Source organism: Lynx rufus, unplaced genomic scaffold (genome assembly GCF_022079265.1).
Source record: "Lynx rufus isolate CCGP_SWC_20201006 ecotype Redwood Valley unplaced genomic scaffold, mLynRuf1.p SCAF_5, whole genome shotgun sequence".
In the NCBI taxonomy this organism is placed as follows: domain Eukaryota; kingdom Metazoa; phylum Chordata; class Mammalia; order Carnivora; family Felidae; genus Lynx; species Lynx rufus.
Window position 1 is genome coordinate 136,266,879 of NW_025814867.1, and position 25,561 is coordinate 136,292,439.

General features: G+C 33.9%; 1 protein-coding gene across 1 annotated transcript in view; it reads left to right on the plus strand.

Annotated features, from left to right (window-relative positions):
• Positions 1-25,561, plus strand: part of NCAM2 (neural cell adhesion molecule 2) — a 215,915-nt gene that overhangs the window by 81,110 nt on the left and 109,244 nt on the right. The gene's annotated exons all lie outside the window — the stretch shown is intronic.

Genomic DNA, 25,561 nt, shown 5'->3' on the forward strand with positions numbered 1-25,561 from the left:
TTCTATCACAAATTACTGATTTCATTGCTAAAGTTAGGGAACCTCCAAGAAAGTCATTTTATTACTATCATACATTTTAAAAACAGAAACAAACAAACAAAAAAGCCATGATATTATTCAGGACACAAAGGAAGAAGTGATGCTGATAACTTATTTAGCTTTCTTTTCTAATACTGTTTTCTGGTATTTTCCCATTATTTTGTGTGTACATATATATATCTTTTTCATGTCAACAACACTTGTAACAAATTATAAACATTTCTCCAACTTTCAACATGTCTGTTTATATTTTGTAATTCAAAATATGTATTTTAAACCAAAGTTTACTTTATTATTTTTTTCCTTTTCTGTAATCTGGACCAACATAAGCAAAAATTTAAGAGTGCTGAAGCATGTTTTGTATTAGAACTGCCCAACCAGTTTAGAGAGGAAGTTTGTAGAATACTTCCAGCCCCTTCCCACTGTCCTAAAAAAAGTGATAAGCATCATATTCTCTTAAGAAGACTTAATATAGAAGACGTTTTGTTTTGCGTTTTGTAAACATTTAAAAGCTTTTTTGACAGATCACAGAATTATTACGAAATCACTGCTCTAAGTGTCCAGAAAAGTGGAGCTCATGAGAAAAGAATATCGTTGATATTTCCAAAACAGGGTAAGGCAGACTGGCTCATATAGACAGTATCAGGTTAACATACCAGCACTAGGATTGGTGCTGATTAATTGTGTGACCTGCATTCCTGGAACCTCAGTTACCATTTATGTCAAATAAGAAGTTGGAAGGAAGAGATTCTTGGGGCTTTGTTATACTCAACCATTTAAAAATGCTTTGACTCAAGCAGACCCACATCCCTCAAAGGTTCCCTGTAGCTTCTTCGTTGTCCTCCATGCATGCCTACGTACGTGTCCAGTATGAAATAAATTAGAAGTTAAATTAAGACCTATAATTTCAGTGTCTATATTTTAAAACCTCATTGAAAAGAATTTTAAAAAGCCATACTAGGTCAAACCTTGGTTCTTTTCATTAAGCTCTTTTAAGATTCGGAATCAGTACTGAGTGATTATGGACACAGAATGAATAAAATGGAACTCACGCTTTATTAGAACACTGGGGTTGACAGATTTAAATCAAACCTCAACTTAAATTCAAATTTTAAAGTGATAAATGGAGAAAAATATCAAGATAATGTGAAACACCGGTATATAATGATGTGAGATTTTTAGTTATTACTGATTTCAACTAGGTAGAGAATAATGGGATATACACAAATGATTGTGAACTGCAGTATGAATTGTATGTTCTTGTGACCTTTTAAGAACGTAAATACTTTAATACAAAAAAATAACCCCCAAATACTCTGGTTTTCAACGACTGATGTAATAAAGTACAAGTTGCTTTTGGTCACAGATGTATTTCCTCTTTGCTTTAAAGTTTTAGACATTGGTCAGCCTGTTTCATTTTTCTGAAGTAAATGTTTAGAATACAGCTTATGAGCGAATTATATAGTATCTCTTATTTAGATAGGATAAAAAAAACTTGCTATGTAAAAGAATGTTTTGACAATTCTTTGAACATTCCTTGAGGTTGTGGTTCCTATCTTGTTGATGAGAAGCTGGCTAGGTAAATCTATTTTAAGAATAATAAAATAGTTTTTTTCAACTCTTAAATCATTGCTTTAAGAATAATTTTTGTTTCGTTTTGTTGAAACTGAATTTGATAGCTCTTAGAGCACGTCATCATTTTTTTGCTTTTTAAAACAATTTTGAGGGGCGCCTGGGTGGCTTGATCGGTTAGGCGTCCGACTTCGGCTCAGGTCATGATCTCGCGGTCCGTGAGTTCGAGCCCCGCGTCGGGCTCTGTGCTGACAGTTCAGAGCCTGGAGCCTGCCCTCCCCTGTTCATGCTCTGTCTCTCTCTGTCTCAAAAATAAATAAACGTTAAAAAAAAACAATTTTGAGTATTTAATTTTATTCTTCTTTAGTGGAAATAATTAAAAAAATATATATCCTCTGTGGAAAATTTTATTGAAATAGAGTTGAACTATAGTACAACGCCGATATATAAAAGGCAAAATGTGATCAGTTTTGACATATGTGCCCTCAAATCTATCACAATAACCTAAACAAACATTTACATCACCCCCAAGAGTTTTCTCAAACTCCTTTGTAATGTATTTGCCCTTCCATTCTCTTCCCCAGGCAACTGTAAATCTACTTTCTATCATAATTTAGAGACACTTCCAGAACTTTTTATATATGGAATCATACAATATTATGTTAATTTTAACTTTTTACTAAACACTTTCAGTCAGTATGCATTGGTACACATGTGATGCGAAAATTTATAGTTGTTCCTGTCTTTGCATTGTATGATTGAAACAGAGTTTATGTATTTAGTCACCTGTTGATGAGCATTTGGTTGTTTTCAATTTGAGGCGATTATGAAAAGCCTTTGTGAACATTTTTGAACATCATGTGGACATATTTCTTCTTTTTTCTGGAATCAATATGATTCTTTGAAAAGCAAAAGGTTTTAACTTTGCTCAAGTCCAACTTATCAAATTTGACTCATGTGTAATGTAATTCATGTTCCATCTAGGAAATCATTACCTAACCTAAGGCCACAGAGACTGATGTCTAGGCTTTCTTTTTATTGTTATATTGCTTTACATTTTGCATTAAAATCTATGATCTATTTTGGATTCTTTTTGTGGAGTCAACATATATATTTTTTTTCATGCCTACATCCAAATGATTCAGCACTCTTTATTGAAAAGACTTTCCTTATCTTAGCTAAGGATTTACCAATATTGTTGATTTTACAAAATATTAGTTTGGGGCTTTATCAATTTATATTCTTTATCATAAATCTATTTTCTAGTTTGTTGATTTACATTTTATTTCCATTCTATATATTTTGGTCTTGCTTTGGTTTTTGGCCATAGATTCTTAAAGTGGAATATTAGGTCATTTACTTCAGATATTTCTTATTTTCTAATATAACCATATAAAACTCTAAATTTTTCACTAAATAATACTTCAGCGCAACCTGCAAATTACGATATGTTGTGTTTTTCTTGTCATTAGTTGAAAATATTTCCTAATTCTTCTGTGATTTTATCATTAGTCCATAGTTATTTATAAGTGTTTATTTAATCTCCAGATATTTAGTATTTTCCTAGATTTCTTGCTGTTATTTATTTCTTCATTCAATTCTGTTTAAAATCACCCCCTTATATGATTGTTATTATTTTTTATTTATTGAGATTTGTTTTATGTCCCAGCATATGATCTATTTTGGTAACTACACAGTGTGTATGGAAAGCACATGTATTCCGCAGTCATAGAATGCTGTGTGTTAGAAATACCAATCAGATGGAGGTAGGTGATAGTCTTATTTAAATCTTCTATGTCTTTATTGACTTTCTTTGTATAGCTGTTTTATGAGAATGAGAGGTGTTAAAATCCTCTACCATGACTGTGAACTTTTCTCTCTCACTTTCCTCCTGTTGATTTTTGTGTCATGTATCTTTAGGCTCAGTGAGGCCGTGCACATTTACAGTTTGTATATTGTTTTAGTTTTCTATTTCTTCTATAACCAGTGACCACAAACTTAATTGCTATAAGCAACACAAATACGTTACCCTTCAGTTCTGGAAGTCGGAGGTTCAAAATGATTTTCACTGCAGTGAAAACTCAGTAGGGCTGTGTTCCTTTGTGGGGATTGTTTTCTTGTCCGTTTCAGCTTCTAGAATCTGCCCACATTTTTTGGCTCTTGGTCCTCTTCCTCTCTAAAGCCAGCAATGGCAGATGGAGTCTCTCTCACATCGCCCCACTCTAATTCTGCTTCTTTTCTCACATCTTCTCTGTCTCTGGATTTCCTGCCATTACATGAGACCCACATTGGATAATCTAGGATATTCTTCTCAATTCAACATCTTTAACTTAATCGCAGCTGCAAAGTTCCTGCTGGAAACAAAGTTCCTGGTGTAACGCGCTTATAGGTTCCGCAGATTATGACGTGAATATCTTTGGGGGATAGGTCATTATTTTCTCTCCCACATATGTCTTCCTCATGAATTCTTTCTTTTACTTTCTCCACTAATCATTTGACTTGATGTATTTTACCTAATATTCACATAACTACTCATACCTTCCTTGGCTTACTGCTTGTACACCCATTTTCATTTGCTTACTTTCCATCTACTTATATTTTTATATGAAATAAAAATGTGCCTTTTTAGGCAGCATATGACCAAATATTGCTTTTTCATTCTTTGTGTCAATCTCTAGCTTATATTAGAATATTTAAAGTAAGGATGAGCAATAAATGGGCCAGGTAATAAATATTTCAGATTTTCCTGAGCCTTAAGTGGTACTTGCAAACTATCTTAAAGGCTTGTGCATTTGTTTCTTACAAATAATTAAAAATGTAAAAACCATTCTTAACTGTAAGAATACATATATGAGGTCCTTGGACTACATTTTGTCCATGGTTCATAGTTTGCCATAGTTCATGCTTCAGACCATTAACTTTAATACTGTTATTGATACAGTTTCATTTAGGTGTACAATTGTGTTATCTGCTTTTTCCTTCTGTTATTTTCATATTCTGTTCAATTTTTCTGCATTAGTTTGAATTATATGAGATTTTGATATTTTAATTTGTATGTTGGCAACATGTGTTTTTGTTTTTGTTTAAGTGATTCTCTAGGAATTATAATACACAAACCTAACATTTCACTGTCTACCTAGAGTTAATATTTTGACACCTTATGTTAAATAGAGAAACTGCAACCATATCGGTCCTTTTACACCTGCCCACCAGTGAGCTTTTTATTGCTGATTTCATATATGTTACATCTACATTCATTGAAATCTCAACATAAATTATGGTAAGTTTTGTATTAAAGAGTCATAAATATTTTTAGGAACTGAAGAGAAAATAAAATACTTTCATTTACTTAGCCATTTTGCTCTTTCTTCACCCTTAAATATCCAAGTTTCTTTCTGATGTTATAGTCCTTCAGCTTTACATATTTAACTATTCACTGTTCTTTAGATTAGATCATTTTTCCTGTTTTCTCTTCAAATTAACTGATCTTTATTTCACCATCTCCTTTCTGTTCCTGAGCCCAATCAGTGAGTTAAGATATTAATTTTTTCCTAAATTTCTAATTTTGTTCTATTTTATATTTTCTGTTTCTCTGCTGACATTTTTTAAAATTCTTATTCATATTATGGCTGCTCTCCTTTATCTCATGGAGCATCATTAGAATAGCCACTCTAATATCTATAAATCTAAAATCTGGTAGAGTCAACATCTGGGTCATCTTGAAATGCATTTGTTAATTATCTTTTCCCTTAGAATTGATCATATGTTCCTGGTTCATTGAATGTAAAGAAATGTTAGATTGAGTCCTGGATACTGTAAATATTATGTTGTGCAGACTCTAAGTCTTTTGACAACCATCTGGAAAAAATATATTAAGCAGACATTCACTCCTAAGTTCTGTGTTGCCTCCGGTAAGCAGTGACTCAAATCTCCGTTAACTTCCTAAAGACTTTGCAATTCAAGTTTGTTCCTGTTCCATGCATTCAAAGCTCAGGGTTTAGGCTGACTTTTATGGTTTTATATGCAGAATTATGGCCTCTCCTTCTGTGACCCCTATTTGGGATTCCCCCTCACTATTCAACTTATATTGGCTTCTTCCAAGGTACCACTGTACTTCTGGACAGATTTTAGCTCCAGAATCAGGGTGAACCTCCTCAGCTATGGTGAAAAGGAAGTGGGAAACTAATTTTAATTTCCTTCCACAATCTCCTTGATTTTGTTTACTCTACAGAAGCCTTAGGTAGTGGTTTTTATGACTGTTTTTGTCTTTTTGTTTAATGTGTCATCTCTAGAGCCTTTAGTTATTACCCTTAGGCGAGATGGACAATCACAGATTTATACTGCCATTATGGAAACAGAAATTTATAAATATTCTATTTTTCATACAACCTTAAACTATAAAAATATTTGGTATCCCTAGTTTCTGGAATTGACATATGAATGTCTTAGTTTCAGTTTTGAGTTGTTTTTAGTACATTTCTTTCCTTCACTTTTCTTTTCCAAATTTCATTTGTTTTACGTTCTGAAATAAAACACTACACTGATCAAAGATTGTTTAAAATGCAAAGTCCTAAGAAAAAGTTGAGTTTCCGTTTTCCCATTCAGTATATTGATCTTCTGTTCAGTCAATTTCATTTATCTACGCAAACATTAATCATCCCGGAAAGTGTATTAAGTTGTCCATTTGTAAATCATTTCAGATTTTAAATTAAGATATAGGAGAGCTTTACCTGAGGTTTACAGTTAGATGTTCAGAGTTTTTAAGAAATTAAGAGCATTTAAGAAAAATGCTTAAAATTGATGAAAATGATGGTGGAAAATTCTTTTATGATAAGTTCTGTAAGTATGCTAGTGAAAGATGAATTTATATGTAAGTAGAAATTAGCATAATTATTAATTTTAATCTCCTCAATTGCTAAAGTTTAGATTTTACCCTTGATATGCAAATAGAGGAAATGCCACAATGTTATCATTTGTCTACAGTTAGCATTATTTTGAGGTGGAATGTTAAATGATCATTTGGAAATTATAACCATGGTCGTAATTTAGTTAGGCAGCCTACTCTTCATTTTCAGTGGTCATCTTTGTAATGTAGTGTAATTGTATTATGAAATTTGGAACTTTTCTCACATTTATGACACCACTATTGTAACAAATCCTGTATGCTTTCATATTAGTAGAAGTTTTGATTGGGCATTGCACCAATAATAAGTAATAAAACTACCTAATAAGCTTATTTCTTGGTAATTAAAGCCTGGGTTGTTATAAGATAGGATATTTTACTTAGTAGCTAATTTATACTAGCAATAAAACTTTTAGAACCTGATATGCACGGCCATGAGAAGTTATTGTTGTAAATAAATATTTATAAGTTATAAATGGTAAGAATATTTTTATTCTGCATCTTTAAATCAAAACAGTGTAGAAACCTTGAAAACACAAAAGCGTTACACAGTGTCATAAACCACCGACCAGAACAATCTTCACTGCCTGATTCAAGCTGGTACCGTATACTCTTTCTAAGAGTGAGTCAACAAGAATCAAGCCCTTTATAATTCATACCAACCACATTTGCTGTAATAACACTAAACTTAAGGTGTTTAGGAGATTAAACCTCCTTTATATAAAATTCAAAACCTCTTTTATATTTTATTTTAACAGATTTCTTGGGTTCCTGCCAGTTCACTTTCAACATTTCAAAGGCATTACCCTTACTAAGAAACATAGGTTGAACTAAAGTTCCAATTTATAGATCAAAGGAGATAACAGGCATGTGATATGTGGTTTAATAGAATAAGCACTGATTACATAGTACATTTGGTAAAAAATAGAATATCATTAAGTTTTGTGGCTATTGAATATTACCTATTAATTAGACTTAATTCTTTTATGTGATAGATTTAATTTAACAAATGATAACAATGCATGTTAAGAAGTATTAAATTTTTCATTTACATTTTTTCTCATCCACCTCTTTGTACCTGCTTTTATCTCTTGTCAGACATAATAGCAATTTTTACACGCATTTTCTCTTTTAGTATATTAGTGTTAGCAATATCATAAACCTTTTAAAGATATGACAACATTAATTATTTAATCTTATAACAGACTCATGTTACTTCCATATTTACATGTCTTCCATAGAATTGATAAATCTTTGCTCTATCAGATAATTCTTTCCTTACGTTTTACAGTCTCTCAAGATAACAGTGATTCTAGAAGCTTGATCTGTTACATGTACAGGATGAGGTAGATAATATGTGACCAGGATTTTAACATTTAAAAATTATCTTAATAAACACCTTGAAATTAGAAAACCTTCTTAGTCACAGTAGACACACACATATATCTGTGATTGAAATCTTGTCTTATGACCTTAACTTTTACACTCACCATAACACCGAGTTTAATATAGAGGTTAAAAACGAAGCTCATTTGTAGAAATCAGTTGGTTCTAGTGCTATAACCACTATGATCATTTCAAGGACAGTGTCTGAGAGAAATGTAAAGCTTATCTCTATATGCAGGAGATAAGAACAGAATATTAAGAGAAAAAGGTGAAAAACCTTTTACTGTTCAGCTGTATTTTTTTTTAACCCAAACTTAACATGTACCCCTTGGGAAAATTTGAAATACCACGCTCCTTATGTAAAGCTACTATCAGTTATTCTAGTCTTATCGCATTTCATCTCTCTCTGACAGGTATAATTTGATTCAAATCAAATCTTATTGTTCAAATGTACTTTAGAGATTGCGGTAATGAAAAGTTGTTCAGGAATTTTAGGAAATATCCAACCCTTGAGAGGACAAACCTTAGAAATGAACAAACAAATTTCAAACAAAGAAATAAAAATAGTCATATTGTATAGCTACTGGATTTATCACTGCCTCTTGGCACCTGCTTAACTTAGTTGTCCAGAAGTATCAAACTCTACCTCCAGTTTGTCACAGCTTGCTGTCCTTCCTTTGGATTGAAGACTTTGCCCCAGGAATTACAATTCTCACTAGCAAGTGAGTGTCTTAATTTGAGCTGCTATAAAAAATAAATATATCATAGACTGAGTGGTTTAGACACAAGCATTTATTTCTCACCATTCTGGAATCTGGAAGTCCAAGATCAGGATGCCAGAGTGGCCAGGTTATTGGTGAGAGCTTTTTTTTCTGGTTATGTCTTTACATGGCCTCTCCGTGGTAGATGCACACACAGAGAGACACCTCTTATCTCTCCCACTTTATTTGAGGGCATTAATCCCGTGATGGGATTCTACTCTCATGATTTCATCTGTGAATTACTTCTCAAAGGGCCCACCTCCAAACTGTGTCTTTAAAGACTAGGGCTTCAATCTATGAATTGGGGAGGCATAGGGAGGATACACATTCAGTCCATAGCAGTGAGCTTTGTGGATTTAACAGAAAGGACCATGTCACAGATGGAACTAATGCAGAATTTCACAGAGTGAAGCTGCCCACAAGACCTTGTGGCAGACTGTTTACAAAAAATTTTAGTTGGTACAGGCTGCTATAACAAAGTGCCACAGATTGGGTGGTTTATAAACAACAGAAGTTTATTTTGCATGGCTCTGGAGGCTGTAAGTCCAAGGTCAGTGAACCAACATGGTGGGGTTCTGGTGCAGATGGCTGGCTTCTATTTCTATCCCCATAGGATGGAGAACAGAGCCCAGGAACAATGCTCTCTTCTGACTCTTACAGGGTACTTACTGATCGCATTGTGAGAACTCCACCCTTATGACCTCATCTACTCCTCATCATCTCCCCGAAGCCACACTTCCTAATACCATTATATTGGGGAGCAGAGTTGCAACACTTGAATTGGGGAGAGCACAAACATTCAGTTCATAACAATGCTTCTCCACTTTCCTCCTCTTCCCTAGGATGAAGATTTACCTTGTTGGATTTATTACTTTATACCTTAGTCCATAATAGCATGGCCACCAAAACTTATGATATTGATTCTTGAGAAAGGCGGTTAAACAACTCAAATCCAACCAGCCAGAACTCTGTAATCATTAAATCCTTTAATCCTTGGAATTCTATTATTTAATTTCAGTGGAGCAGTGGCAAGGACAAGTTTTTCCTAATATTATCCATGTATTGTTGATACCTATCTACTGACTTAAGCCAGCTTTTGTTTGTGATGATTTAAGCTAGATAGTAGTTTTCTAATATATTGGGCTTTACTAAAACAATATTTGAATGTCATAGTGTTAGCGGCTGTCCTTAAATTTTAATGAACCTGCTGGAACTAATCCTAAGACATTGGTTATTTAAATTATCGAAACTTCAGTTTCCTGATTTGTGAAGAGGAAGAAATGGATCTAAATTCATTATTTTACGAATTGAAGCATACTGAGGTTAGGACCTTAATTACATATATTTTCACTCAACAGTATTTATCAAGCATGTCCTACAAACCCAGCACTCTTCCAAGTGTTGGGTATAGAGAACCAAATTAAGCAAGCAAAAATGACTTTGTGGGGGCGCCTGGGTGGCGCAGTTGGTTAAGCGTCCGACTTCAGCCAGGTCATGATCTCACGGTCCGTGGGTTCGAGCCCCGCGTCGGGCTCTGGGCTGATGGCTCAGAGCCTGGAGCCTGTTTCCGATTCTGTGTCTCCCTCTCTCTCTGCCCCTCCCCCGTTCATGGTCTGTCTCTCTCTGTCCCAAAAATAAATAAACGTTGAAAAAAAAATAAAAAAAAAATGACTTTGTGAACTTTACATTCTAGAAGGGAAAACAGATAATAAACAAAACAAAGTAGCAAAATATATAACATGAGAAACAGTGAAAAGAGTCAATGAGAACTAAATAGAGCAGTGCAATGAGATACATCAGCAGCTAACGCCACCATAATCATACATAATAAACATTCCAGAACTCAGCAGCGCTATATAATAATAGTTCTCATGCTCAACTGCAATCAGCTGACATAGGCAGGCTTTCAGTAGGGAGCCTTGTGTCAAGCAGCAATCCTTAACTCCAGGCTGTGGGTCCAGTAACACTTGTCACCAGGCAGAAGAGGTGACGCCTTACAGGGAGGAAGCCACCTCATGGTGATGGCAGAGGCACAAGAGAACAAACCCCATAATGGGAGCTTGATTTCAAGTGCTAGCTCATGTCACATCCAAAAAGTCATGTGGCTAAGCCTATCGTCATTCCAGGATGGTAATGCGCTCCTATTGAGAGGGCTTCGGGAGCAAATATTTGCTAAATAAAATAAGCTATATCAGAAGTACATGCCCATGAGTACAAGATAATTTTAAAGTAATAATCGGATTTGTGAATCCTGATTACAGGTTTATTAACATTTTTCTCTCATTTGCTTCAAACTTGCTTGTGTCATCACGTATTGAATAAGAAAAACCAACATAATTTTCAATAAATTTTTTAAAGATGTTAAAGAAGTAAATGGTATTTTTGTATCTTCATTTAACAACCCTCATAATAATCACTCAGGTTAATGATATTTATTGTATAACATTAGAAATAGTGTATTATTAGTGCTTTTCAAATGCAAAATGATTGAAAGGATATACAAATATTGCAATATATTTAGGAAGATGGGATCTACTTATATGGGTCAGCATAGAAAATATCATAAAATAACATATAATTTAATGCAATTGTAATTAAAATGTGTCATAGAGACTATACAAATGAGCAGTAACAAAGAAAAAACAAAAAAAATCCTCTTAGAAATGTAATATCATCACAATATTTTAAAGAACTGTAGTATCATCACAATATTTTAAAGATCTAGAAAGGAAGGAACAGATTATACTGGTTCTGCATCCATACCATTTCAAAAACCTATGTGACTCACTTGACTTACTATATTTACTCACATAGATCACTTTATTTCATATGTTTTGGGTCATCCAGAGTGAAATGTCCTGTGTGCTCTCATATTGCTGATAAGAAAAACTGTTTCTGCCCCTCTGATGCTTGTTAAGAGCAATTCACTCTTTAAAATATTTTTAGCACTCTTGGTATCTTAAAATGCTTCCTCTGTAGCAGGATTTCAAATATTACTTGTTAGATACAAGTAATTCAGTGATTATCCTGTTTGTTTAGGAAATCTGATTTATCTTGGGCTTGATAAAAAGTCTTCTAAGATTATAAGAACAATTACCAATGTAGTCAGCCTAATACCATAAAAGGTATTCTATTTTGAGACACTTTTATTTTTTTCTGTGATTTTCTCAAACTTCAATGTGATTAATTTTTGCTCCTAGTAGTCATGAGTCATCAATGCTAACAATTGATTTAACCATTTTTCTTTCCTTGAGCAGCATTTCACATTGTGATTGCTCATTTTAATTATTTTTTGGAAAGATTGTTATTTTACATTTTTATACAATAATAAAAATTAGATATATACAATTCCACATCATAGGCTCATAAACCAAGATAATAATTTCACTTGAATATGTACATATTTATTTTTAAATTTTATTTCAAATTGTTTGGTTTTGCACAGTGAAATATTATTTCCTAGAATGAGTAGAAACGTTTCCACTATAATGTAATATGCACAAAACCAAAGCCAATTATTTCTAATATCCCTTTTTCTAAAGTGGGGGGAAAAAGAAATAAAGAAAAGAAAAGAAAACACATATTTATGATTTTCCAAAAACTCTCTGGGAAATCCCAAAGATATATTTATATGTAGCAGATATCCTTAAATCTTAACTTTTCCTGTAAATTTACAGTTTTATTTTGGAAAAGCAAAATCAAAAGCACTTTCACTAATTTATTCACTTGGCTGAATAAAAATTGTAGGCGACTGAGAAGCAACTTGGTTACCTATTTAATAAGATTTACAATAAAACATTTTAAAATAAACATAAAAGGTAAACAAAAAAATGCTTCATTAATTAAATCTTTGCTATGGGTATTTTTTATTTATACTATGGTTTACAATGTGTTCTTATTTCAACATTATTTTCATTTAATTTCTCTACTTCTTAAATCCATTAATATTATAAAAATGTTGATTATTTGTAATGTTATAAAAATGTTGATTATTTGTAATACAAATTTTGTGCATAATAGTATAGTACCAGCTATTTGATAATTATTGCCATATCCGTTCATTAATTTTATATTTATTTAATGCTTATCATATGCTAGGGGGCATATTGACCTTGGGTAAACACAATTAAGGAATGCACATTTTTTAGCTGAAAAAAAAATACTAAAGATGGAGATCCATGTCAATTTTATTTTAGGAGAAGCTGTATAATTTTTTATTTTGTTTACCATGATGCAGTGCTCTGAAAATATATCACATATGATTCATTTCTAATCATAACTCAAATTGCTTTTATTCAATTTGGCTGAAAATATTTTTCTATATTATGTATAATTAATTAATTTTGATGGTAGTTTATCACCAAAAAGTATTCTAATCAAATGCACATTAAAAATATAAAATATATGTTAACATAAACGATAGTTAAGCAGAATGAAATTGTGATCTAAGTCCAACTAAATAATACTGTGGTTATTTGAAAGTTAAAAATATGTAACAATTTGATACCAATTTTTATTGAAGACATTTAAAGGAAGGTAGAAAAGGTTTACATAATTACCTATATTTCAGCCTTTCAATTAAGAGGTAATGAATATAAAGGTAAAATACTGACAGTAAATAGTACCAATGTAATGTAATTGCAATTAAATTTGTTCATTACATAACACGCCTAAACATTGATTGATAGATGATAAACACCACATTAACTATTATCATCATCATTATTTCTTTTTCTTTTTTTTTAATTTATTTATTGAGAGAGAGAGAGAGCAAGCGGGGAAGAGGCAGAGAGAGAGGGAGAGGGAGTGAATCCCAAGCAGGCTCCACACCATCAGCAGTGAGTCCGACCCTGGGTTTGATGCACATATCTGTGAGATCGTGACCTGAGCTGAAATCAAGACTGTGACGCTTAACTGACTGAGTCACATAGGCGCCCCCTCATCATCATTATTTCAAATGTTGCTATTATTATTATTATTATTATTGTATTATGGTAATAATACTGAGAGTTTTTGTTATTTATAGAACAACTTTAACACTGTTATATCCGTATGACCGATTATTTTTCTTTTGACAACTTAGTAGTTTTTATGAAAGAGATTCACTTAAGCTTTGTTTCCTAAATTTCTATGTAGAATTGTGCATAATAATAATGTAGTCTTTAAAATACTGTAGCTTTATGGAAAATTCAATTATATAAAGCATAAATAGAGGAGAAATAACCAGAGGTAGTAAAATACCTTTATTTTGTAAATGCATTTATATTCAGATAAAAATATATTATATATTATGTATATACTATATATATATTATATATATATATATGCACATACAATTTATGGAAAAATATTAAGACAAGAGAAAGAAGAATAATTCACAGTACTCCTAATCAAGCTTATATTATTATCAGTAATAATTATATCACTAATAGCAGTCAAATTAAAGAGAAACCCAATGTGTGCTAAGAAGTCATACATAAGCATTATCTTAATATGACACTTATGACTCTCGAGTCATAAAATATGCTGAGATTTATGCATAACTTTGTTCAAATTTGGTACAGAAAATGCACATCCAACACTAGGGTTAATTGGCAATAAACGCACATCTAATTTAGTATTCCATGTAGCCACTAGAATTCCCATGATACATGGACTGAATCCAGTTAATTGCCATAGCTGATTCTGCCTATGAGTGAACATTCAGGAGAGCTGGATCTATAAAATTATTAATTGAATTATCCTCTAAAAGTGCCAAAGGATATATTAGTTTTTATTCCCTTGATAGATTCCCTCAGCATAAATCAAATGAGAAAATCCAATGACTGAAAAAAGCGTCGAGGTGATTTAGATATTAAAACAACATGTGCAGTTAATTCTTAGTTAATTTAAGGGGCTGGCTTCTTCACAAAATAAGCAATGAGTCCATGAAAACCAATGTATCACCACAGAATTAATACTGGATTAAAGTCCTAAATTCTGTGATATTAGGAAAATGAAACAAATGTTGGTATAGTTTTTCTCCGCACTTACCTGGATTTTCATTTATTGACTTAACTATTATTTGCTGGCTGTCTACTGGATGTGAAATATAAATTCAGGTGCTGTACAGAACTGTGAGAAAAGTAACATTGTCCTTGCTCTCATGGAACTTATGTGGGTTTTGCGGGGAGAATTTATGTTTTAATTTGGGAAATGGACATATTAAGATGAAGTATGTCATAGTGATCAGACAGATGGGAAGCTAGTGCAATGTGCTGAATGCAGGAAAGGGTCGGGGTGGTGAGGGTCTACGGATTGAAGTGGATTCAAATAGAGATAAAGTAGACAGGCATAGGTCAGCTGATGTGAAGTGTTATAAATCTTCATAAAAGGTTTTAATTTCAAAAGTATGAGGATAACCTTATAGAAAGGATTAATCAGAATAGTAATTTTGTCTTTTTTCAAAGTTTATTATTATTATTTTTATTTTTATTTTGGGAGACAGAGAGAGAAAAAAAGGAAAGGGCAGAGAGAGGGAGAGAGAGAATCTCAAACAGGTTCCATGCTGTCAGCACAGAGCTTGACATGGGTCTTGAACCCACAAACTGTGAGATCATGACCTGAGCCAAAACCGATAGATGCTTGACCGCCTGAGCTACCCAGGCACCCCAACATTGTCTTAAAATAGAAACTGGTTGGCTAGTAAGCCAGTAATGGCCAGGCCACACAATGAACCAGATAGTGGGAGAGAAGTGAATGGTATTTCTATACACTGTGATTTATTGGTGAAGAATGAATGTCAAACTTTTAAGAATATCCTATTTTATTTTACTGTGGTTCTTAAAATGTATATTAAAGAAAAAAATGGAAACGTTTATACCACAAAGTATGATGACTACAAGAAGGGTTAGTATTTCATGGCAGTATGTAAATTATTTGGAGAGTGTTCAAGACAGATTTACTCTGATCCCAAAATTGTCTTACAAGAGCAGTACGTGTTATGCTATCAATATGGTTTTTAAAGACAAATTTATTTTCATTGATTGTCAATCTTACCCTATTATGCTTTTCAATTCGATTCACAAAACAGATAGGGCATAGTGAGTTTGTGTAGTGAGCTGCCTGATTTCTATTATTCATGAACCTGTGGAAATTCAGGTCAAAGATTTTTATAGTTCAGCTCCCAAAGCCTGTGTGTTGTGTGTCGTTATCAGCTTTGGCCAGCTCACGAGCAAGCTGACTTCAGGAATTCAGACCAGCACTCAGCAAGAATGTAAGACTTTACTCAGGTCACAGTTACCAACCACAAATAAACCATGTTCAGAAAAAAAGCCTTCAGAGCCTGAGAGGGAATGACAGGAGAAAGTGGAAAGCTTGTAGTAAGCAAATGATCAGGGAGGGAAGTTGTGCAGTGTTAGGAATGCATTGATGAGTGCCAGCTGCATGTGCAGCCCTAAGTCTCAGCCGTAAGGCAAAGAAAAATTTTAAAGTACATTTTATCAAAACAGGAGTAACTTGGCACTAGTCTGAAAGCAGTCTTAGAAGTTTCTTTAATGTCTTCTTATATGCCTGGAACATACTTTTCCTGATCCCCGCTTTGAGGAAATGACAAATTCAGATCCTGACACACTCTGGTGTTTCTTCTTATGCTGGTAACTTTAAATTAGAGATTCACTTAAGGTTATGGATGTAAGTACTGTTGAAATGTTCTAGCTCAGCTTTTTACCTATACGGCTTCCATTTAATTAGATTTAAATAATTACACTTTAGAGATCTTTCCATTGTGATGATAGATAGGAGAACATAGTTCTTTGATTGTTAAGACTTGTATTGGGGCGCCTGGGTGGCGCAGTCGGATAAGCGTCCGACTTCAGCCAGGTCACGATCTCGCGGTCCGGGAGTTCGAGCCCCGCGTCAGGCTCTGGGCTGATGGCTCGGAGCCTGGAGCCTGTTTCCGATTCTGTGTCTCCCTCTCTCTCTGCCCCTCCCCCGTTCATGCTCTGTCTCTCTCTGTCCCAAAAATAAATAAACGTTGAAAAAAAAATTTAAAAAAAAAATAAAAAAAAAAGACTTGTATTCATTTTACATCCAGTTTTACATATTTTTCTTCTCACAGTCTGTGCAAAAATATAGTTTTATTAATCATGTAATTAGAAGAAGACATGGGAGCCTAAAAATCATGTACGTCCCAATATTTTTGCCACTGAGGAACTCACATGATTTTCTCACATGCATCCTTTGGTTTTAAACATGTTAACTTATTAAAATGGTATTTACTAAAAGGATTATTCTTCATTTTCATTATAAGCATACATACATATATATACATAAAATTACATGTATGTATGTATAGTAAACTACCAGCCAGAGGCTTTTATAAACTTGAGATAATTAACATTATCCTGAGGAATTTATAATTTTAACCAAAAACAAATTTCACCTTTTATATGGTCCAATGCCTCTTTATATGTGGTAAATATTATAATCCTCTGTCTATATTTTTAATTTGTCCAAGATTCATGTTTTCTGTGTTAATAAACTCCTAGAGATTAAAGAAACTAGTTCAACTATTAATTCTAAAAAGAAATAAAATTAAAAAAACCCAAAGCCCAAACTAATAAACAGAAAATCAAGGTGACATCGTTGCTATCTGGCATAGTTGGGACTTGAATCCAATGGCAGGCCTGACATTATTTCTAATGTAATATTTTACTTATAAACAGCAGCTGCAAAATTCTGGCTTCCATTGGTAGTTCATCGTGTGTGTGTGTGTGTGTGTGTCCAGATTCCTAATGTCAGGCTTGTTGTGACAATCCATGGGAAGCAGGTAGCACTGTATTCAACACATTTTATATGCTCAAAAAATTTAGAAGTAAGGATCATGATCTTTGGGAAGTTTTCTTTGAGCCTCCCCTGCATGTCCTAATTAGGCTCAGTGCTGATACCTTTCAGACAAGAACCTTACCCATTCCACTTCTATTGTGATACATATTGCCTTCATTATACTTATATATTTTTGCATCTTCCTGATCCCCTAGAGAGTATTCCCTGTTGACATGAAACCCCTCATTTTAACAGTAATTAGTATAAAATAGACACACAATAATACTTGGGGATAATTACTGCAGCAACTACCCTTCCCAAAGCAGTACATTCAGAATCTTTCAGAGGAACCCTTAGACATTGGATTTTTTTCCCCACAAGCTCAAAATATGATTTGATGAATAGCCAGGGTGGTGAAACTTTTATATGTAAACAGGTATATCCATATTTGCTGATGGTTAGCTTAGTGTCAATGGACACAAATTATTTTGACTAGAGATGGGCAATCAATTCAGTGATTAAAGGACTGTAATATTTTGTTTGGCAAGGCACCCTATGATGGCAGGGTTTAGAATGGATGATGGAATAAATAGAAGAATAGATAAATATTAGCTAAGATATCAAACCAAATACAATTAAAGCGTAAATAAAATGTTAATTATTTACAGTAGTTTATAGAGTGTACTTAATTTTTAAGTTATTGTAGAAGTGTAACTGTTTAAAAGATAAAGTATAATATATGATACCACAATACTGAGAAAATTGAAAATGAATTTTGCCCTTTTGATAACACAAGAAAAAATATAATAGTTTTTTTTAACTCTCAAGCATATTACCTCAAGTGCAGAAACTTAAATTTTTAAAATATGAAAATGAAACTGCTTATGATTCAACTCCATATAATTAATATCTCTCAACAGATAAACAGATGGTTTGAAATTCCCTTGAAATGATGCATATATGTGTTCACACAAGAAGAAATACATACGCCTGAGCACACATACATACACACACACAAAGGCTAGTAAGTTCACTTAACTTTAAAAAAGAATCAAATTTAGTTTCACTGTTGAGAGAGGTACAGAAAGATACCAGTGTTTATGTTTGCTACTTTTACAGTATGGAGGATATTTTCACAATTACGTTTAGTTTAGTTATTTTTTTTTGCTCTATGCTATGAATGATATTTTTAGTAACAAAACCCCCTTAGTTTTCATTATATTCTAGATAGAATATTATTCTATAAGAGGTAATATGTACTCAAGAAAACATACATGGACAGCCAACAAAGATGGAAGCAACATAACAAATTTCCAACTCTTAATGTTTTGAAAAGTGGTAACAACCTAATTTCTTCATAAATGTCTTAATAAGAAGTTGAATATTGAGATCAACTTGGGATATTCCTATGAATTTTCCTGATGTAAAAGTTACATAGTAAATACATTTCTAAATAAAAAAAATATAATTTAAAAAGTGTTTTAAAAAGTAATTTTGAGGGGGACCCTGGGTGGCTCAGTTGGTGAAGCATCTGACTCTTGATTGTAGCTAAGGTCTTAATCTCAGGGTTGTAGGGTCAAGCCCCGGGTTGGGCTCCATGCTGGGTATGAAGCCTACTTCAAAAAAAAGTAATTATTATATTTTAAGGCATTAGTAAATATGCTAATTTGGGGATTAAATTTATTCTTTATTGAGATGTTGAATAATACCTTCTGTTTATTTTAGCAATTTTATTCTTTTTTTTTAATTTTTTTTTTGTAACGTTTATTTATTTTTGAGACAGAGAGAGACAGAGCATGAATGGGGGAGGGGCAGAGAGAGAGGGAGACACAGAATCCGAAACAGGCTCCAGGCTCTGAGCGGTCAGCCCAGAGCCCGACGCGAGGCTCGAACTCACCCGCGAGATCGTGACCTGAGCTGAAGTCGGACGCTTAACCGACTGAGCCACTCAGGCGCCCCTTAGCAATTTTATTCTTAATGCAAGACTTACTTCACTTGTCATGGATCAAGAGCAAAAGTGCTGTGGTTAGCATATTCATAATTTCTTAACCACAAAAGGGCTAGACAATAAATCTTGAGATTACCTTTTATTTATTTATTCATTTTTATTTTTAAATAAATTTTTTAATGTTTATTTTTGAGAGAGAGAGAGAGAGAGACAGAGAGAGTCTCAGATGGAGCGTGAGTGGGGAAAGGACAGAGAGAGGGAGACACAGAATCAAAGCTGGCTCCGGGCTCTGAGCTGTCAGCACAGAGCCCAATGCAGGGCTCGGACTCAAGAACTGTGAGATCATGACTTAAGCCGAAGTCAGACGCTTAAGCGACTGAGCCACCCAGGCGTCTCAAGAGATTACCTTTTAAATACCAATCTTGTATATAAGCAGTAATCAAATTTTATTTTATTTTTTATTTTTTATTGTTTTAAAATTTTTTTATGTTCATTTTTGAGAGAAAGAGACAGAGTGTGAGTGGGGGAGGAACAGAGAGAGAGGGAGACATGGAATCTGAAGCAGGTTTCAGGCTCTGAGCTGTCAGCACAGAGCCCGACACGGGGTTTGATCTCAGGATCTGCGAGATCATGAGTTGGGCTGAAGTTGGACACCTAACTGACTGAGCCACCCAGGAATCCCTTATTTTATTTTTTAATGTCTATTTATTTTGAGAAAGAAGAGAGAATGTGAACAGGGAGGGGCAGAGAAAGAGAGAGAGAGAGATTGAATCCCAGGCAGGATCTGTGATGATAGCACAGAGCCCAATTCAGGGCTCTATCTCATGAACTGAGATCATGACCTGCACTGAAATCAAGAGTCAGATGCTTAAACGACCAAGCCACCCAGACACCCCAACCAATCAAATTATATACAATAGTTTAACATATCTTATTAATTAAGAATAAAAGGTATATTCACATTTTCCAACTGAAGTTTAGAGCATTGTCTTTGACTTTGTGATATTGAAAGAATGGGTTTACTTTTCTCTCTGTTTACAGTTTTAAATAAATTCATAGTTTACTATTTTAGTTTTTTTGTGTTTTGATGCTGAACTTGATGTAAGTGTATCAGTGAGTTGGTTCAAGTTACCCCAAATCATAAAATAAACTTGAGAGAACATAAAAACTTCAAGAAGGTGGGGATCTTGTCTTTCATGTTCAGCCTTTGATCCCCAATACACAGAAGAGAGCACTGGATGAAATCAGGAGCTATTTGTGAAATATAAATTCTACAACAAAACCAAATACACTTTATTGTCTTCTTGTCCTTTTTAATTTTATTTTCCTTCTTTTTCTCCTCTTTCCTCCTGCCCTCTTTCATTCTCTCTCCTTCTCTTTCTCACCATGCTTTTTTGTTATTTTTCAATTCTCAGTGTAAGGTTAACTAACTCCTGAATGTTCATCGAAGCACTATCTATTCAAGGGTATGTTGCCAAAATGTAATTCTAGCCATTAAACCCTGAGTGCAGAAAATAATCGACATGCCCCAGAATACATTTCATCTTACATATTAGCTCCTCATACCTCAGCAGAGAAATTGGCAAAATGGTTATGATGTTAATTATCTCATTTTATTGACATCACCCTGAAATGAGTGTACCAATGTGCATTTGTTTCCATCAAATTTTTTTTCCAAATTCTATTACATGTTTCCTTTATTGCTTAAATGCAGCATACGACTAGTAAAATACTTCTTGATTACTTGGTATAATCACTTCAAACACTAATTTCACTATTAATGATCTATTAAAACCACTCTCTGAGAATGTACTTAGTTATTAATAGAATAACTGGCATAATGTTGTGGTTTCATAACCTGATAATAAAGAGCAAAAGATTACGGGTTGTCTCTGCCACCACCTTCCCAAATATCCAAGAGTCAAATTTCTTGTGTGTAGAACAAAGATTTGTAGAGGACTCTCCGGTTCCTTTTTCAGATATTTGATGCTATGATATCTGTCCCAGTTCTGCATAACTTAAAATGACCATGTGCACGAAAGTATTACAAGTTTAACTTTGTTCATAGGTAAATACAATAAGCACAAAGATCACTTGGTGAATACAAAAACAGTTGGATATAAATCTTCCCTGTCTCCCTGCATGAAAGTCTGGTTGGGGTGAATTTCTTTATTGTGTGATTGATTGTTCAAAACTGTTTCATTCAAAATTATAGAAAATAATCCAATAGATTCTAACACCGCCATGTTTCTTTCATGTCTTTCTTTGCTTTTCTCTTTCTTCTTAAACAAAAGGAAACAAGTTTTCCTTTAATTGCCTTTTTTTGGGGAATGTACTCTACCTTTTGTCAGAGAGAAACTATGTTGGCACTTAAATATGTTAAGGTAGACTTGTATTTAAATTGATCGCAATAGGGGTCACGACTGTTCTAATGGGGGAGAGAGATTGAACTAAATTCCAAAGACAACAAAAGTAGGTGGAGACTTACAGTCATTGAACAGAATGAGGGAAGTCAGTGGATGGAAAATTACTAAGAGAAACTTGATTACATTTCAACTACAATGTGATTCTTGCTAAACTAACCCCACAAAATTCTTATAGAAGTAAGCCATGTATATGGGCATTAAGGGTGGGTAATAAGGAACTTGACCAGATTTCAAAGATACTGAAATATCCAAGATAGAAAGATTTCCACTAAACTGGCTCAGGATTTTTTACTGAAGAACGCAGCCGATCAGGGAAGGTCCTGAGGATAAACCCTAGTCCTTCTAAAAAGGCTTATAGAGGGGCACCTGGTTGACTCAGTTGGTTAAACATCCGACTTTGGCTCAGGTCATGAACTCTCAGACTCTCTGCTGTCAGCCTCTTTGCTGTCAGAGTCTGCTTCTGATCCTCTGTTCCCCTCTTTCTCTGCCCCCCACCACTGCTTGTGCACACGTTCTTTCTCTCTCTCTCTCTCAGAAATAGTCAGAGAAAGACTGATATCATATGTGTTCACTCATCTGTGGAACTTGAGAAACTTAACAGAAGACCATGGGGGAAGAGAAGGGGAAAAATAGTTTCAAATCGAGGGAGGCAAACCATAAGAAACTCCTAAATACAGAGAACAAACTGAGGTTTGCTTGGGGGAGCTGGGGAGAGGGAGGAATGGGTGATGGGCATTGAGGAGGGCACTTGTGGAGATGAGCACTGGGTGTTGTAGGTAAGTGATGATGAATCATGGCAATCTACCCCTAAAACCAAGAGCACACTGTAGACACTGTATGTTAGCTAACTTGACAATAAATTACATATAAAAAATAAAAATAAATAAATACATACATACATACATAAACAGTTTTTTTAAAAAGGGTTATAGAAACCTGACAAAAGTTTTGTCAAGGAGGGCATTTTTGCCACTTTCCTCAGTTCTCATTGTTACCTGAAGCTTTCTGAAGGGACACTGCTACTTTTTCATCCAGCGAATGACATATTTTATCGTGTCAGTATTCATGTTTCTCTGATTTTTTCACTACTTTGCTCAGATAAAAAAATGTGTTTTTCCCATAAAGTTATTTCTGTTCATTGAATTTTGTAGAATATTTTGTTTTGGGCTTCACTAGGATTTGGGGGACATATAATGCCCTGAGAGATGTTTCCATTTCTTTATGGTTTATTGATGCCATATTCCTCTCTCCTCCTCCTTCCGCCTGCTGTTTTCTTAACTGCCAAAGTTTATTTGTTCGGCACAATACTTGAAGTCTTTCAGGATGTGAAAGGCCTACTCTTTAAAAAGGCCAATTCTCTGAAAATTACTCTTTTTGATTATCAACATGAAATGTGGCTGCTTGTTTTTAGCCTGAAGCTTTCTCATGTTGCCTGTGCCAGAATCATATCTTTCTTCAAACAGTGACCCAACACCAATTGTTCGGTTTTATTAACGTGCCAATCTTGTGCTAGTGCATATTGCTGCACTGGTAGTGTTTTGAGTCTACAAAGCATGTAATGTATGGGAATTTACTTATGTTTTATTGTAGATGGAAGTTATCAATATTTTCTTGCCTCACACCACAAATACACTTTTTAATGTGCCTTTCAGGATAGCATGTATTGCCTGTAGCATGTTTGCATTCAACATCAGTGATTCCAAATTAAATTCCTACTGAGATCATCAGGCAGACAATTAGTAGCAATTGCTTGCTTTTGGAGAAAAATCAAATCTTGCCCTAAGTTTACGGTCAAATTATAATAATATAATACATATTTATACAGATGCCGCGTCATGGACAGAGTAGGCTGTGAGTCAGCCGTCTATTAATAGTTCCATTAGCATGTATGATTTTCATATTGGGCTATACGTATATGCAAGTAAATTATCCATAAACCTTTCCTTAGAATATTATAATGTTAAAGAGATTATATTTCATATTTATGAAGAGTAATAAAATGTTTTACAGATAGAGCTGTATATCTATATAACCTTAGCTTTTCACTCTGAACATCAGGAAGTTTGGCTTCTCTCACAGTTGTACCCCTAATTAGTTATACGTTCCTAGATTTTTCACTTCGTCTTTCCACGCCTTGAAAAAGGTCTTTTTTTTCTTTTTTTCTTTTCTCCTTGAAAATTCCTTCCGTTCAATTTAACTGAGCTGTTGAATTGAAAATTAATTGGCTGATTAATTTCAAGTAAACTTGATGTACGGTTTTTGAGAACTGAGTAAGCGCCTTACACTGTGTCAGCTGTCAGGTATATAATTGTGAGCAAGACACATCTTAACTTGTAAGAGTCAGAGCATTTAGTGAAAACACAATGACATGGATCTGGCCAATGCCTGTGACCGTGCTGAGGGAAAACATAGAGTCTGTGGGAGCACCAAGTACAGAAGCCCACCCCCAACTGAAGGTTGTGGACAGGCTGCGTTGAGGAAGTGTGGGGTCAGTTTTGAAGACAGTCAGACGGGAAGGACGGGCACCCTGCAAGCTGAGGGTAACCATAGGTAGAGATGTCTGTGTGATATTTAAGCACACCTAAGGGCCAAGATGTGTTACTACTTATTTAGACAATTCTCTTTTGAGGGACATTAAGTGGTTTTGAGTTTTTGTTAAGATAATAATGCATTAAAAGTCCTTTATATAAACTTTGGATATTTCTATTTATTTTCTCTGGAGAGAAACGTAAGACCAGATTGCAGAATCAAAATTATAAAGGTTTTTAAGGCTCTTTATCTTCCTGAGGGGTTGTTCAAATTGTATTTACCTCAATAACGTATGATAGAGTCCACATCACCAATACGTTGCTAGCACTGAATAATATAATTTTGTTCCTGGGTTGAATGGATATCTAGTGAATGGCCTCTGGTTAAAATCACCCTAGATTCGTATCCCACACCTACAACTTAGTGCTAGAATAAGCTGCACAGCCCTTACTCCAGATCCTTCATGCTTCAAATAGAATAGCACCTTCCTCACAAGGTTATTAAAAAGATAAAACAGAATAAAATGTACAATCCTACTGTCTTACATGGAAAACATTCAATTAATATTCCATACCAGTATTATGATAATATTCAAATCTGTGAGATGGGCATTAAAAACATACACTAAAACAAATAACGGACAAGGATTTTAAAATTACTTGTGCATTTGTACTATAAATTATAATTCTTATATATCAGATATATAATCTATTGATATAACAAAATTGGTGTAGCTCATTTTTAAGTAATTACAGGTAGTAAAACAAAACAAAACTGAAATTGATAGTTTGTGAAATGATACTAAGTTCTAAATAATTAATAACAATAACAATCAACATTTTCTACCAGCAACATTTTAGCTACCACTTAATTTAGGATTATGATTTTTAGTAAAAAATTTAAAAATGAATTCTCTCTAATAATTATACAGTCAAGATACTGAAACTTGAAGAGGTTATGATTGGCATGGAGCAAGGCTATAAACCACGCTTGTGTGTCTTCACAATTAGGTTATTTTGATAAAACAATATAATAATATTGTCTATTTTCTCTTAACTGTTTTTACAGAGGTCTGATGTAGGAGCCTCAGTTTTGACAGACCCTCAGAGGCACTGGTTAATTTTCAAATCAACTTTGTCAATTAAATTAAATCATCTCTGGTTTCATTAAAACTGGAAATTATTTTTCAGGA